This window comes from Crocodylus porosus, unplaced genomic scaffold (genome assembly GCF_001723895.1).
Source record: "Crocodylus porosus isolate Cpor-Errol unplaced genomic scaffold, CroPor_comp1, whole genome shotgun sequence".
NCBI classification, from domain to species: domain Eukaryota; kingdom Metazoa; phylum Chordata; order Crocodylia; family Crocodylidae; genus Crocodylus; species Crocodylus porosus.
In genome coordinates this window covers 57,979,600-57,997,003 of record NW_017728950.1, presented here as the reverse complement: position 1 = coordinate 57,997,003, position 17,404 = coordinate 57,979,600, and positions in this window count along the sequence as shown.

Here is a 17,404-nt window from a genome sequence, read left to right as displayed (position 1 = left end):
TGTAAGCTTAATGAATTTCATTTTATATGGGCTTTTCAATATAAAACAAATACTTTACATATTCTTTATTGAGGATACCAATAAATACTAACAAGCCAAATAGTCTGAGCCAAATATTGTACTTACCATATTTATTCAAATATAAGACAAGGTCTTTTCCCCCACTCAGCATGGTGGGGGAAAGCTCCTCATCTTACATTCACATACAGTACAAGGAAACCTGATTCAATACATCATCTATCATTAAACTGCTGCAAACTATGAAGCCAAAAGGACATAGGAATAAGCTAGAGACAAAGCCCAAGAACAATCCCTGAGGCTTTTCACTTTGGACTAATATCATACATACTTATTTCTATTATATATATTACTTTTTGGCCACTTGTGGGCTCAGATCAAGTGTAGTTCACGGACTGGCGCTTCCTCCACCATGCCTGCCTCAATTGCTTACCTCTGAACGGGGCCGTCCGCTTTGGTCACTGGGATAAGAGGTGCTGATAGTGTGGCTAATCAGTAGAGACCCTCCCCATGTGCTGTGCAGCTGCAACCCGCAGGCCAGAGCCTGGCAGCTCCAACACAACGCTGTCCAGGACCGCCTGGTGAGGGCCATCCTAGCTGCAGTGGGAGAGATTTCTATGAACCGCACCATCCCAGGCTGCAAGAGCCAAATGTGACCCAACATCATCATCATCATGAATAAAGAGGCCAAGAAGGTCATGATCATGGATGTAACCATCCCCTTCGAGAACCGGCGCCAAGCCTTCACCGATGACCGGGCTTGCAAGCGGGAAAAGTATGCCCCACTGGCCAACATCCTGAGGGGCCATGGCTATGACGTGATGGTCAACGTGCTCATCATGGGAACACTTGGAGCCTGGGACCCCAGCAATGAGAGTGTTCTGTGTGCCTGCCACATCTCCTGTCACTATGCCAAGCTGATGTGCTTCCTCTTGGTGTCCGACACCATCTGTTGGTCCTGTGGAACACATCGCGGGCCACCGCCAGTGCTCCGACCCCACCAGACGAACCACCACTGAACTGGACCCAGAGGGGACCGCCTGAACCCCCGCTCTGCACCAGATGGACCTTCACTTTTGAGAGGATTTTCAGCAACTGACGTCCCCGCTCCACCCAAAGAGGACCCCTGCAATGAGACTTTATATGGACTGAGACACTTTCTTCGAATTACTTCCTCCACCATTGTGGACCATTGTAACAGGTTTGTATGTATCTATCTTCTTTCTCTCTCAGCGTCGCGAACCCCCTCCTTCCCCTTCCCCATCCCCCACTCCCGGGCTTAGTTGGCTAACATTGTATTTTCTGTAACCTAGCTGCATTCCCCTCCTCAACCCCATCCCTCTAATATTAGTCCCTCACTCAGGTGATTTGTATTTCCCTACTGGCTTCGTCATCTTTTTCGATTCACAATCCTAAACATTTACTAATAAAAGTCAGTCAGAACCTTTTCTGGGCTGCACTGGTCTGTTCCCAGGGCCAAGATCATCTCGAATGGCATTGTGTAGTGGAGGCTGGGGGCCTGTCCAATGCACTGTGGACAAGCCCCTCTACAAGCGTGTACTATAGCCAGGGTTCAAATTATACTTTGACTCTTGGGATGAGGAGCGTCTGTAAAAAAATCAGGCTGCCCATCACGATGCCCTAATAAAATCGGAGACCCCCCAGGTTATGATTTTCAAATTTGACAGGGGGGCTCTCATCTCTTTTGGGGGGGCTCAGCTCTCCTGAGCTCCACTGTAATTTGAACCCTGACTATAGCCTCCCAATGGGAGGATCTCCACTACATGCCTATTTTATGGAAACGGGATTTTTCCCTAGCTTGCTTCTTTGGCCTTTGAGCTAAAAGCAAGTAAAACTCTAGAGCATCTGAACTCCAAAGCCTCTAGGCTTGGAGCCTGCATGTAGGATGCCTGCTATGGATTTGGGAGTATCTGAAGGCCCAGGCTGAAGAGTGCAGAAAGAAGGATGCCAGTGGTTGTGCCACATAGACTTGAACGATTGAGCTCTGCCCAGTCTGATTTGGCTCATTTGGCATAAGACATGATATTAAAAAAAATATATATGTAGGTACAAAAATGCTGCTTGAAAGTGAGTTTATGAAGTACCTGTGTTAAAACTTGCAGCAGTTAAAAAAAAAAAGTAAAACACATCAATTCTGGATTAACTAAGTCTATGGGTACCCAAAGTAATTTCCCTCTGTGCAAATGTCAAAGTTAATATTTTCACATTTGCTCTTAACTTCCAGGTGTTCAGAAAGAGCAGGGTCTGACAATAAGAGGAGGTGGGAAGGGAGAAGAAGCTGGAGGGCGGAGGACAAGGTGGCTACCTGACTCTCCCCAGATTTATTTCCTCTACTGTAGCAGTGGAAAGGGGACAAACTTAAAGCAAGCCTCCAATAATTAGATTCTATATCTGAAAAATTATAACAAATGTATTATTTGTATATTTTTTTCATATATAAAATAAAATTATTGGGGGATCCTCTTATATTCAGGGTCATCTCATATTTGAGTAAATATGGTAATTACATTGATATTCTATTGAATGGGAAATTTACCAAACATCTTTACAAGATGAGCTTGGGAACAAACAGACATAAGCTGGCTAGATACTAGGAGCCAAGGACTGCACACAGATATTAACTTTATAGCACAAAATGATCTATCTGATACCTGAAATTTTTCCTGCATGCTACAGCCTCTGGTTTCTTTACTATTCATTGCATCCAGGAAGATCACAGACCAACTGCAGATGCTTCCTCAGCCTGATGAAAGGTGTTTGTGTCCAACTATTTGAGCTGGTCTAATAAAAGATATCAGATTTACCCAAAGAACCTTGTGTGTCCATAGGTGAAAATGACCCTCCTTCCTTTTGATAGGTCTTGATCTCTCAGTAATCAAGCTTCTTTTCTTCTGCTAATTGTCTGTTTGCTACCCATGGGGATTTCTCCCCCCTCCAATTTCCCAGCTCTACCCAATATTTAGCTCAAATCCTCAAAGCTTGTTTCATTCCCCAGACCTGAGGAAGAAAGCCTTGCATTTAAAAGCTTGTGTAACTTTATCCTAATTCTGCAGTTCATTCAATACAAGATATTACACAAAAAATACTTTCCTCTTATTTAATTCCTGGACCATCACAGCTACACTATCTCTCTAACACTACTACTACTTTCAAATTTATGGACATTTTGGTGCAACAAATGTCTTGTGATTAATATTGCAGTGAAGAGAAAATAAAGACACAAATCATCTTGATTGTGATTTAAGTTGGTTGTGTGTTTTGCTAGGGACTACTGGATAGCTCTCTTATCAGTCTTTATCTAATGTATTTGTAATGCATTGACCACCAACGTGTTAAGACCACTAGTGTTAACCACCACTGTCTCCAGTGGATTCTCCAGTGTATACATTTTACCTGTTTCCAAATTTGGGAAAATGTTTACTTACTCTGAATATGGGATTGAAAGTAGACCCTGGCTAGTAGAATTTAGAACGGTTTGTCCAACAGTGATCTAGTAACTTGCAAATGTGGGGTTCCTTTCCAAAGAGAGAAAGTTATGGTATATAAGTATATCTGTTGAGCTATGGCAGACACAGAAAAGAAAAAGAAAACTTCTAACACTTCTTAAGAATTAAAAAAAAAATTAAGGCTAGATCCAGCCTTTGCCAAAACTTCTTTAAGACACACCAGCAATCACCAAAAGCAGCCCTGCATTGCCACATTCTATCCTCAACCTTACACAGAGGCTCTGGGGAAGGCAATACAGTAACAATAAATTAGAAGAGAAGGTACATTAGTAGTGCTCAGTGCTAGGGGGATTCTGGATTTACCTAAATTACAGCAGTTTCTGAGGCTATCCTACTTTATTAGCATCCTTTTTGGTCTCTGCTGAAGTCCACAGTCTGGGCAGTACCAAGATGATGACCGCACCTTCTGGGCTGTCTCTAAAGAGGTGTAATGTAAGAATCAAGGCATTATACTTTATTACAGAGTCAATTCCCTACTTAAATCACCTAGCAGGTTCCTAAAATACTTTTTTTGCATGTCTAAGGACATAGCCAGACAAGGTTCTTTGGGCAAATCTGATATCTTTAATTAGGCCAACTAGATAGCTGGAAAAAATTATATCAGCCTCTGGCTTCTTTACCATTCATTCCATCCAGGATGAGCACACAGCAACTGCAGATGCTTCCTCAGCCTGACAAAGCGTTTTTAAATCCGAAAGCTAGCTAAGAAATTTTTTTCCAACTATTTAGTTGGTCTAATAAAAGATATCAGATTTACCCAAAGAACCTTAATTGCACCTTCAATCCATGAAATCCATGTTATATTTCTGCAACTTATTCAGTAACCCTAGGAAACGTCTTTAAATGCCAAACCTAATTGTACATTTATCATCTGAAGTTAGTTCCTTAAATATGAAAATACAAAGCAAGATGTTTAAACAAAGTCACTTCATGAACAATAGAAGACATGGATTAATCCAGTTAAAGGTCAGACTTTCTTACTGTTTCGGGAATACCTTCAGTCTCATTTCAAGTCTCTCATCATATAAAACTACAGTCTGGTTTCTGTAACCGTTTCATCTTTATTTTTTATCCTGTTTTCTGTTAAATTTTGGATTATAATCACCAAAGAAGGAACTTAAAATAATTTCTTCAAAACACTTCCCACTTTGGAGTTTTGTTCTTTGTGATGGCTCTTTCCTAATTAGCACAAATTCCTGAGAAAGAGTGGCAGCTGGAATGTGAAAAGGTAAAAAGAGAATGGAGAATGATGGATTACAGGTCTGATTCAAAGCCCATTCAAGTCAATTGAAATCCTTCCTTTGACTTTAATGGGCTTTGGCTCAAACCCTAAAATGCCAAAGTGCCTAATCCTGAAGTTCATCTATTGATGGCAGATCTGGGCCCAAAAATACTATTTTACATCTAGTATAACTTCACTGGTGTCGTACATGTTGCAGGTGAGAGGTAAAATGTTCGTAAAAGGTTAGGTAATAAGAGACAAAGTGTTTTATATCAAGGAGAAAGGAAATAATTTAGACTAGGAAGAGAAGAAAGAAGAAGAGAAGAATTGTTTGAAAAAAAACAACAGTTTTAATGGATTAGTTGCCATCACACCATATAACTGTGTCATTGACATATATGCAAGGGTGGGGGTGGAAGGGGACACTAATAAGGGGCATGGTTGACAGCCAGAGGTTGCAAGTTCAAAGCTATAATAGAAGCACTCAGAGTGTGATCCTGTCAGATTCCAATAAATCAGTGAACTCTGCTAAATACCTTGTTGCAAGGACACAAGAAGGAAGGAGGACATTCAAAGGCTTAGCAAGTGAACCTTTATGTAGATTATTGCTGCTGTTCACAGAAATTTCACCCTCTTCTACAACATGCAGAAATCCCAGCTGTTTGAAACTACATGATATATCAGTGAGGAGCACTATCAAATATTGTTTTAAGGCAATGATATTTTATTGTACCTGACCACGGATTTTGTTAAAGGAGATTTTATGGACTACATTATAAACAGCTAAGTTTCTCACAAAGCAAAAAGAAGACTTGTACTGACCACCCTAGAGTCTAAACTAGACTGAAGTTGATTTTGCTCTTCCTCAGTTTTGGGAGCTCATTATAAGAGAGGAAGAGATTTGCTACAGAAGAAGACAGGCTAATATGGCATCTAGAAAATGAGGGTAGATTTTAGCCATATGTGAGTACACCAATAAATTAGGAGCTGGATGCCCCTTCCCATTGTGCCAGTATCTCCTTCCTATATCCCTGTTGTGCCTGAATCAAGTTAAGACACAGTCTTAGTTCTTGCATACACAGTACACACAAACATGGAAAGTCTTGCACCAATAGTAGCATTAGAAATGCTAGGGCTTGAATGTCATATAAATAAGGTGAAAAAGGTACCTTAATGTAAACATTTATATATTAAGTTTAGTAAAAATTGTTACTTTTGAAGCATTTTCTAGAAACATGGGTACAGATTGTATCTGGTCGTACAATCCCCCATTCCTAAGAAGATAGAATATGCATATATCCGAACATCATATATTACAAGCCTTTTTTCATCCAGTCTTCACTAATAAGATCAAATACCAAATGACAGTGCAGTTGGCAGCAAAGAAAGGGAAGGAGACAAGCACCCTAGATTAACTGAAGAACAGGCTAAGGATTACTTAGAGCAGTGGTTTTCAACATTTTTTCATTTGTGGACCCCTAAAAATTTCAAGTGGAGGTGTGGACCCATTTGAATTGTAAGTGTGGGGATTCACATACTTTTGATTGATCATAGTTATCTTTTGCAGACTCTTAGATATAGTCTGCAGACCCCTCAGGGGGCCTGGGGACCACAGGTAGAAAAGCACTGACTTAGAAAATCTAGATGTTTTCAGGTCAGCAGGGTTGGACAGGGTGCATTCATTTGTGTTTGAAAGAAATTAGCTGGGTTAATTTCAAAGACATTGTCCACCATTTATGAGAATTTGCAGAGGTTGAATGAGGTCCTGGATGACTGGAAAAGGGCAAATATAGTGCCAATTTATAGAAAAGGGAAGCGAGAGGATCTGTGGAATTACAGACCAGTCCTCAAGGAATCTATTTCTAAGCACCTGGAGGAGAACTAGGTGATCAAGAACAGCCAGCACATGTTCATCAAGAAAAAGTCATGCCTGAGCAAATTTATTTCCATCCATAGCAAGGTGATAGGCTCTGTGGACAGGGGAGAATGGTGGATGTGATATACCTTAACTTTAGCAATGCCTCTAAATGTCTCCTTTCATTTGCAAGTTAATACAGATTAAAGTACTGTAAGGTAGATACATAGCTGGTTGGATCATGTTGCTCAATGAGTAGTCATAGAATCACAGGAAAGTAGGGGTGGAAGGTACCTCACAAAGTCATCTAGTCCAGTCTCCTGCTTAAGGCAGGATCATCCTTGACTAAACCATCCCAGCCAAATGTCTGTATAACCTGCTTTTTTCCAAAGATGGAGAGTGTACAGCTTCTATATGTAGCCTGTTCCAGTGCTTGACAACCCTCTAATTAGGATGTTCCTCCTAATCTATAATCTAAATTTCCTCTGATGCAGTTTGTAGCCATTGCTCCCAGTCCTGTGCCCTATGGCCACAGAGAATAGCTTATCTTCATCCTTTCTATGATTGCCCCTCAGAATTTGAAGACTGTTATAAAATTCCCCCCTCAGTCTCCTCTTGTCTAAACTAAATAGCCCTAGTTCTTTCAGCCTTTCCTCATAAGTCATGCTTTCAAGGCCTTCAATCATTTTTGTTGCTCTCTGCCAGATTCTTTCTAATCTTTCTCCATCTTGAAGTGTGGGGCTCAAAACTGGACACATTTGAGTAAGTCCAGACGAAGTCTCAACAGTACTGAATAGAGTGGGAACATCATTTCCCTTCTGCATCACAGACCATGGGAAGCCCCACTAGATGTCACCTTCCAATTACATATTGAGCCATTGATGACTACTCACTGAGCAAGATGATTCAACCAGTACTGCACCACCTTATAGTACTTTTGACTATATTTCCTGTATAGTCTGTATTTCCTTAGCTTATTAATGAGAATGCTCTGGGGGACAGTGTCAAAAGCCTTGCTGAAATCAAGGTATATCACATCCACTGCTCTACCCCATCCACAGAGTCTGTCACCTTATCATAAATGGAAATCAGGTTTGAGGGGCATGAATTGCTCTTGGTGAACCCACGCGGGCAGTTCCTGATCATCACCTTGTTTTCCAGCCTGGTGCTTAGAAACAGGCTCCTTAAGTGCTCAGAAATAGATTCCTTGAGGGCCTGCTCCATGATCTTTCTAGATATTGAAGTCAAACTGACAGATCTGTAATTCTCCTGATCCTCCCTCTTCCCTTGCTTGAAGATGAACACTATATTTGCCCTTTTCCAATCATCTGGGATCTCACCCAACCTCCATGCATTTTCAAAGAGGATAGCCAATGGCTCTGCAATTACTTTAGCCACTTCCTTAAGTACCCTAGTACATCTGGTCTTGCCAACTTGAAAACACCTAGCTTATCTAAGACATCTCTAACCTAGTTCATCATCTGGTACCTGACCATATTTGTGAAGACTGAAGTAAGAAGGCATTAAATACTTCAGCCTTCTCTGCATCATCCATAACTGGGTTGCCTTCCGCATTCTATAAAGGACTTATAATTTCTTTAGTCTTCCTCTTACTTTTGAGATACTTGTAGGATCCTTTTTTATTGCCCTTTATGTCCCTTGCCAGTTGCATCTCAAGTCACACCTTTTTGCGTTCCTAATTTTCTCCCTGTACACCTATGCAATACTCTTATACTCTTCCCTAGTAATATGACCAAGTTTCCACTTTTTTTGAGTTCATCACATTTGAGACATTGCTGTCTAGCCAGGCTAATATCCTGTTGCACTTCCCATTCTTCCATCACTCGGCTTTCTCGGACTCTTTCCCCCCTCAGATTTCCCTCAAAGAAGATTCTCCTCACCCTGAGTTTGTTAAATCAGTACTGCACCATGGGTGCCCTTTCTGTGCCATGACTAGGTGGCAGAAAGAAGCAGCAGTGGTGCTGGCCAGGTCCTAGTGCCAACCCAGCTTCTACCTGAGCTGCGTCATTTCAGCCCACCATTGGATAACATTGCCAACTCCTGATGTAAATGATATGCAGACGGTTAGTGTCACTACATGTATTGTAAATGGAGTCTGGGTGTTACTGTGGGATAGCAGAAAAGGTGAACTTGTAAGCTAAAAATCAATATGAACATCATTGCCTCCCACATGGGAAGGCCTTTATAACTTTCTTTTGTAGAAATATTCTTCCCAGAATAGTATTTCATTTGTTTGACTTATGCTTTCCTTTTAGTTACATAGAAACATGTCTGTCTGTTTCACAGGAAAGTTCTCCCTAGGTTAGTATTTCACTGTTTTGCACTTCACTTTTGTCTTTCAGTAGGTCAGCAGTATTTTTTCTTTTTGCTGATGGTCCAAAGAAAACTAAATCACAGAGACATGAACAACACGCTGTTTGTCTCATTTCTTTAATGACTGCCAAGCTTGCAAAGGAGAGCAGTCTCATCCACCTTTAGTTAAAATCAATAGAAAGACTCACATTTTGTTCAGCAGTAGTTGAGAAAGACTCACATTTTGTTCAGCAGTAGTTGAACTGAACACATACAGATTCAAAAAAGGACTGAGGTGCCTAAAATGACATGTAGGCAGAATTAAGGTGCCCACATCCACAGTACTCCAGTTTTGTAAAAACCACTGCTTAGATACTGCTTAATCCTGGATGCCTAAAGTCCATAGGTGCTGTAAGGTGTGTCTTTTAAAGTTCCCCACATTTAACTCCTGTATACGTGCCTGAAAGTTGTACTTCTGTACATGTACAGCATGCCTCTATTTTAATAGGGCTGAGTGGTTAAGTGGCAAGTTAATGCCTAAACCTAGTCAGGATCCAGAAATGAGTTGTTCTTTTAGTTAGTCTCCTAAGGGATTCCACGCACCATGTGCTCTCACAACTAGCCAAATGCAGTCAGAATTGGCATCCTTACAAAACACTGCAGCATCCACTGCTCTGTTTGAACACTGGATGATAGTAGCACCTTTCTTTTATAAAACAACATAATTAGACCAATTGTACTCTACTTTCTAGCCTCACAGGCCTGGTAAATAGTGTGAGGCTGGTCTGTGGGCCAGATCTCATGGAAATAGTAGCGGGCTGCATCCAGGGTGAGGCTGACATGTGGCGACGGTCTGCAGTTATGATTCAGCACACATCCCAGACCTACGTGCTGGATTCAGTTGCAGAATGACCCCATATTTTGGATCTGGCCTCAGGGTGATCCTGCATGCCAGATCTGGCCCCATTGTTAATTGCCATGGCTCTGGAAGCTACAGCAATTAATTCTGCCACCACTTCCCTGCCATCAACTTTCTGGACTTGTAGGGATCCCCACAGAACACGTAATGTGGCCCAACAGCCCAGATTTGCCCCGTGGGTCAGAGGTTAAGCTATTCATCTAGGCTGTGGGAGATCCAAGTTAAATTTCCTCTGTTGCCTCAGAGGGTTAGAATGTGTATGTGTGTATGTTCCTTCACCCAAGAGAGTGCCTAATCTCCAGGCTATAGACTGTTCTGGGTGGGGTCATTCTTCACAACTTCTGCTGAAGATAACATTAGGTCAAAAAAAGAGCCTAAGAGAGAACCTAACTGTAACCCAGGGGTCAGAAATCAATTGCTCATGGGCCAGATCTGGCCCGCAAAGGGATCTGGCCTGCATTTTAGTAATGGTGCATTAATCCCCTGCTGAGAAGAGTCCTCTGCAAAGAGCAGGGATGGCTGGGTTGGCATCAGGGGATCCACAGCCCGCAGCAGTGGCATGTCCCAAGCTGTGCCCCCTTGCTACCCACGCAGCCAGCAGTGGCTGTGGGCAGTCCCCGCTCGCTGTCACTGGGCTGCAGGCAGTGCCACCTGCCGCCATGGACCCCCCCCTCCCCTCCCGAGTCTCATGACCTCATGATGCACCAATCATTCATGCTAATCGTTAGGACATTCTGTTGGGAAAGGAGGGAACTGGATTTAGGAACCTTCTCTCAAGAGTGTTTATGTATCTTATAAAAGAACAGTTTCATTTACAATACATAAATAATTTTTGAAGCAAGGGCTGGAACTAGTCTTCCACCTCTGAGCTGAGTATTCTAACTAGCAGACTACTCTTACACTGGGTAGGTGCAGGATCAGCAGCAGCAGCAACAGCAACACTACCACCTCCTCCTGTTTTTAAGAAAAGATTGAGTCCTGCTCAGTTTTCTGAAAGTGAAATAGGCATGTAACTTCAGGAGAGAGTCCTGGATTGTGAATCCAGAGTGGCAATTGATGCTTCCCCCAAGTGAGAGCTCTGGAGGGCAGCATTTAAGACTGAAGCCTATTCTCAATCTTTCCCCAATGGTCAGCCTTAAGCTTTAGGCTGACTTTAGGCAGCAAACTATTCTGGCATGCTGGCTGTCCACATATTGCGTAGGAAGGCTAGGTGCCTCACTTATGGTTCTGGATTCTACTCTGTAGGTGAGGGACCTGAAAGTCAGGCACTGCACTGTTGTGATCTAGTGCACACCTGTAATGTCCCTACAAATGTCCTACAAATCACTTGCAGCTCTTAAATCAGGATGGGAAGTGTTTCTAAAAGGTGCACTCTATTTCTACCACACAGGAATTATTCAATGCAATGTTAATGCTCTTCTGTATTATACAGGGGATCAGATTAATTGACCAACATGGTTTCTTCTGCATTAAAAATCTATGGATCCTTCAATTACTAATGTCCCTAGCCAGACTCATTATTGGTGGGCCCAGTCCTGGAAACACAGTAAGCAAATATTCATGTAAAAAGTTCAACTGAAACGTTGCAAAAGTTCAACTGTTACTTACATGTTTGAAGAATTTAGTTATTTGTTACTATTGATCCTGTCCATTATTATTGCTCTTAAATTTTTCTTGTACTAAAGCAATGCATACCAGCAATGAATTAGTTATAGCTGAGATTACAGTTCCATTGTAAACTCTTATTTTCTGGGATTTATAATGCTGTGAAATAACAATTATTCTGGCCTGGGAGCATAAAGTTTCAGCTCTGAAGTATTTTTTACTCAGTATTTTTAAATGGTTCAGCCATTTTAAACGCGTCCTTAGAAAAGCTATATTAAATATATTCCTAGCAGATACAGCCTTGTTTTATACTTATGTAACTCAAAAATAGCTGTGTTTTAGAAGAAGCCAATTTGGCAAGCAAATATTTTCTAAAGAGGACTAATCACTTTGGTTATTATAAATGTCCATTTAAATAACAAAGATCTAATTATTTGCAAGCTACAATTTGTGTGTGTGCTTTTCACTTTTTCTTAGTTGTTAGACAAATGTTACTTGTTAGCAAAATTGTATTTAATATCAACACAACAGAAACTTGATATTTTAAGCATTTACATAGTTGATGTTTGGGTGAACTAGTAAGCAGCTGAATACATTCATCTGATAGCTCTACATTATGTTGTCAGTGCTACAAAGGACCATGAAGTGGCATGCTACTTTTCACAATGTTATATGAAGGCTTAAATGACTGCAGGATCAGAGCCTCTAGTTCTAGGCTAATACAGTGCTAACAGGGAAAGACTTTAGTAGCAACACTGAAGTTGTATAAGATGTAACTCCTGAGAGGGAGTGTCCTTAATTTCAAAAGATGATGAAAAAAAGGTCAACTGAATTTATACTAGTAGCCTCTACTATAACAAATTGTATTTTCACAGTTTGTTAGTGTTATTATAGTATTATTATAACACAGGCCAGATTACAACTACTGCTTCATTGACTTTACACATTTATGACGACCTTGCCATGATGGTTGTGTTATGGATAGAACAAATACTATTTTTCTGAATATGAAGCAATGACTGTGGGTTTTAACTTCTTAATTATTTGTCCATTGTCCTCTAATCATAGATGCATTCCAACTTTTAGGTAAAGCTACCACAATAAGATCAGAGGCCTGCTAATGTTTTTTAGGGAAAGTAAAATTTTAAAATGTTATGTTGTACAGCTTTAAGTGGTGAAAAACTAAAAGTTCTTTCCATGAATGTTTGGCTTCAGAAACTTAATAATTACCTGACTTTAGCATTTTCTAATTCCTCAGTTTTAGCAGCGCTGGGCAATTAGTGAGATCCAAAGCTATTCAATATTTTATACCTATGCAAATAGCTACCAGCAGATTATGCCTCATACAAAACCCCATTAGCTGGGGAGGTTGTGATGGCCCTAGTATTGCACTCTCCACTTTCCAATAACCTAATGGTTAGAGAACAAGCTTAGAGTGTGGAAGACCTGCTATGACAAACTTTGGTTTTGTTTTATTATTTCTGGTTTAAATGTGTTTACGTTGTAATACGGTTACATGCCTCAGTTTCCCTGACTAGTTTGTGCCTGGGACTTAATTGAGCAGACTCAATGCTGGAGCATTCAAATTAGAATGCTTCAGTGTGTATCACCATTGCATGTATTCACTGTCCTGCGTTTCAAAATGTCACTGGGGGCTTTTTAACTAAAATTTGTGAAGCAAGCACCCCTGTGGCCATTTTGAAACATGGGGTATTGAATACATGTGATGCTATGGTGTTTTAATTAGAGCAGTTGTCCAGCAGCCACTCTAATTAAACACCCCCCCCACACACACATACCCAGAGCTGCCTATGTGTTGAAAGAGGATGCATATCCAGCATCAAAGCACTGAAGAACATGTTGACATGTCAGGTGGGCTTCGCAAACACACGTTGACAGAGGCGGCAGGGAAATTAGGATGAGCCAAGTGGTGCACAAGCCCCAGGTGCTGTGGGTGCTGACTATGAAGGGGCAATAGAATCCCCTGGGACACTTTACCATGGCAGAGAAGGCCCTGCCCTGATCCTGCCCAGACATAGGAGCAGCCCCAGACCCAACAGTGCATCTGGGAGGTGAGGGGCAAGTGGAATGGTGCTCCACCCCCAGTGAGTTTTTTTCTCACTTGAGGAACAATTCTACGCTCAGCAGTATATTGGGAGATGAAGGGAGTGAACAGAGCCCCAGGAATGGTTTCCAGGGAGGTTATACAATGGGGCTACTGTGCCAGACTCTCCTCTCCACCACTGCTGTCCAGGCTCTCTATGGAGGAGTCAGCTATTGCAGTAGCAGCAGTAGCAGTAGCAGCTGCATTCTCTGTGCAAAGAGGCTGAGCAGGTAAAACTACCCAATCTTCTCCACCCTATACCACCCTTTACAGTGGTCAGCATTCTACACACACATATCCACTCTGGGTCATGAATGAACTTCCTACCCCTTTGGACAGAGGACACACTGCTGCTCAAGAGGAGATGGGAGGGCAGAAGTGAAATAAAGAGAACAATGAAGAGAAAGTCCAGAAAAGGAGGATGCTGGCCTAATAGCTGAGAGAGGAGAAAAAGCTGTGCTGATTTGGGGACAAAGGGACTGCTTAACCCTTTGGAGGGGGCAAGGACTCTTTGCTGTTCTGCAGTGGACTTTGTTGCAGCACTGTGTACTTTGCTGCTTGGGGACTGGGAATGTACTCTTTTTCCCCTTGAAGAAGTCAAATCTCTTTCTCAGGGGTGAAACTGGAAGGTAGTTCACTGAGAAAGGTCCACAGGGAACCATGGAGGGTCAGCGACCAGAAGGCCAGGTCCCAGAGTCTAAGGGTGTTTATACAAGTTACATTTTTGGTTGATCAGGCCTCTGAAAGCATTCTACAGCCATGACATAACATATGTGCATGGCTGCAGAGTGCTTTTAAAATGGCTGATCTTGCAAAAAATAACCCTTGTCAAATCAGGTACTAGATACAGGTGCTCTAAAGCACAGCACCTTAGGGAACTTGTGTTCCCTCAAGGATTAACTTTTTGAGTGGGGGTGGGACTGTGCTGGTAGTCACCCTGGCAAACACAAGCCCAGCCAAGCCGCTGGGGATGTCAACAGGGGAGGGAGGAGGAAGGAAGCAGTACAGAGCTGCTGGCTGGGCTTTGCCTGGCTGGAGCTGGAGGGGGGCTGGGGGAAAAAGGGGGGCAAGGTGGAAAGGAGCCCTTCTTGCCTTGCTGACCCTCCCTCTAGCTACCCTGGCTAGAGTGCTGGGGGAAGCTGGGCCTGCAAGGCAAATGGGCCCATTCCACCCTTCCCCCTGCTGCTCTGGCTGGGCCTCTTGAAAGCATTAGCAGTAGCTGCCAGCTGCTTTGCCTGGCCTGAGCTGGAGGTTGGAGGTGGAATCACTTCTAATGACTCTGTTTCATTCTGAATGAATAAAAATTAGATATTCCATTTATGAAACAAAAAATGGAGCATGAGTATATGGGAAGGGTGGGCAAAATATGGCCCACTGGCCCATGGGGCCCCTAAAAAATTTAGAAAATTAATATTTCTCTGCCCTTGGTTCCTGTCAAAAATGACAGGAACCAAGGGCAGTAGGACCCAGGGAAAGCCCTGGTGGGCTCCCACAATTGTGGGGCCTGTCTTGCCTCAGCTCTGCCCCACAAGCCGGAAGCCCCAGTAAGGGTTTCTGGCCTGGGACCATGCGGCTGCCCCACGCTGGAACTGCAGGTAAGGGGAAGGTGTAGGGGAAGGGCAGGGAAGAACCCCAGGGAAAAGTGGCCCAGGGAAAAGCTGCGCACAGGGGAAAGTGGCCACTCCCTCGCCCCGTGGCCAGTGCCCCATGCTGCAGCCACTCGCAGCCTGCATGGAGCTGCCTGTGCCTGCTCAGGACAGCCCCGTGCGCTTTGCCAGCAGCTGCAGCAGGGAGCGCCAGCCATAGGGCGGATGAGGGGCCGCTTTCCCTACCTCCCATGCTCAGCTTTTCCCCAGGATCCTTCCCTGCTCCTTCCTGGTGTGGAGGAAAGTGGCCCTTCCCCACCTGTGTCCAGCGCCCTGTGCAGCAGCTGCTTGCAGCCCACACGGGGCTGTTCAGAGCAGGCACAGGCAGCCCCCCTGTGTTCAGCACCACCTTGTAACCCAGCCACACTGCCAGCCTGGGCCTCGCACGGCTCCAGGCTCTCCATCGGGAGCATGGGGCCTGCACCGGTGTCCCAGAGCCAGTGTTGGTGGGGCCAGAGCAGGATGGCAGGAGTGCGGGGTTCCCAGCCAGGAGGGGCTCTATGGAGTCAGGCCAGCTCTCCCCCTCCCTGCTGGTGCAGCCCAGCCCAGCTCCACAGATACCTGCCAGCCTGTGCCCCATTTTGGGCCCCACCGGTGCTGGCCCTGGGACATGGAACCAATGTCCCAATGTCTTGGGACCAAAGACTTTGGGACATTGGTCCCAAGATGGTGACCAGTGGGCAGGGCACCTGTCAAGGGGCAGGGCTACTCATGCAGCCCTCAACAGCCTGCGAAAACTGGGTAAGCGGCCCTCTGCCCAAAATAATTGCCTGCCCCTGCTGTATGGAGTAGTTGTTACAGCACTTACTTGAAAGGAAGAAGTTCTAGGTACCAATCCCTGGTTCAGTTAATACTTAATATAAATTACCCACATATTAGTGGGAGCAGGGACTGGAACCCGGGACTCCCCCTCTCAGGAGGATGTAATATTTTAAATTTTTCCAATTTAAAATATTACAATTTAATTAGGAAAGACTAGCAGCGTCTCACTCCAGAATATCCCGTAGCATGATTTTAGGTCATTATTGTGGGAAATGTGGGTTCAAATTCCCTCAGCTAAAGAGGGGAGAGAATGTCAAACAGAAAGTAATGCCTCCAAATTTTTCTCTCCCAAACAAACCATGTACATGGAAGGTGTTAATTTTGGCTTCTTGCGTAATGGGGCCACGGTAAACTTAGAAGTCTATGCCAAGACCCTAAAGACACTTAATTTCACATACAAAGACCTTGTCCTGACAGAGACATGGTCATCCACACACAAGCTGGGGCACCACTGAGGCAAGATCATAGTTTGGATGGACAGTACGGCCTCATCCTCCATACGGCCTGGAGGATAAAGGATGGATTATGAGGGTGACATTCATGGGATAAAGCAAAGTGATGGAGCCTGTGTGACAGTGGCTGTGCAACAAGGACAAGGACTCTTACAATGCTCTGTTCACCAGGGTACCTCTTGGGGTAACAAGGAACAATGATAAACTGACTGAGAGCAGATTTAGGCTGGACATCAGGAAGAACTTCACAGTGAGGGTGGCCAAAATTTGGAATGGGCTTCCAGGGAAGGTGGTGCTCTCCCCTATCTTGGGGGTCTTTAAAAGAAGGCTGGATAGGCATCTGGCTGGGGTCATCTGACCCCAGCACTCTTTCCTGCCCAAACCAGGGGGTCCGACTCGATGATCTGCTGAGTCCCTTCCAACCCTTGCATTTATGAATCTATGAACGTCATTACATATGCCCTTATTCATCAGTGGAACAAGGCTCTTGCCAGAGAATTAGACTATGTTTACAAACAACTGTGTATTTAGTGATTATATATTTCACCCAAATTTAATATTTTTCCAATAATATTTGACTGAGGGAAAAAATAGCATTACTTCCTAACTGACCCTCATATTAGATGATAGGCATTTTCTTCATTCTGAATTTTCTGTCTTGGTATCACACTCCAAGACAGAGTTCAAGCTTTTGAATCTTCAGCAGATACCAGCATTTCCCTGCAACCAAGAGAAAGGCACCTAAAAATTTGAGAAGCTCAGGGTTTAGGACCCTCCTCCTATCACCATTTCCTGTTGGGTAGGTTAGCTGACACCCCACTCAGTACAAATGGATCACCAGTGCACAGTCATCAGCATACAACAGTTTATAGTTTCATAGTTTCTAGGGTCGGAAGGGACCTGAGTAGATCATCTAGTCCG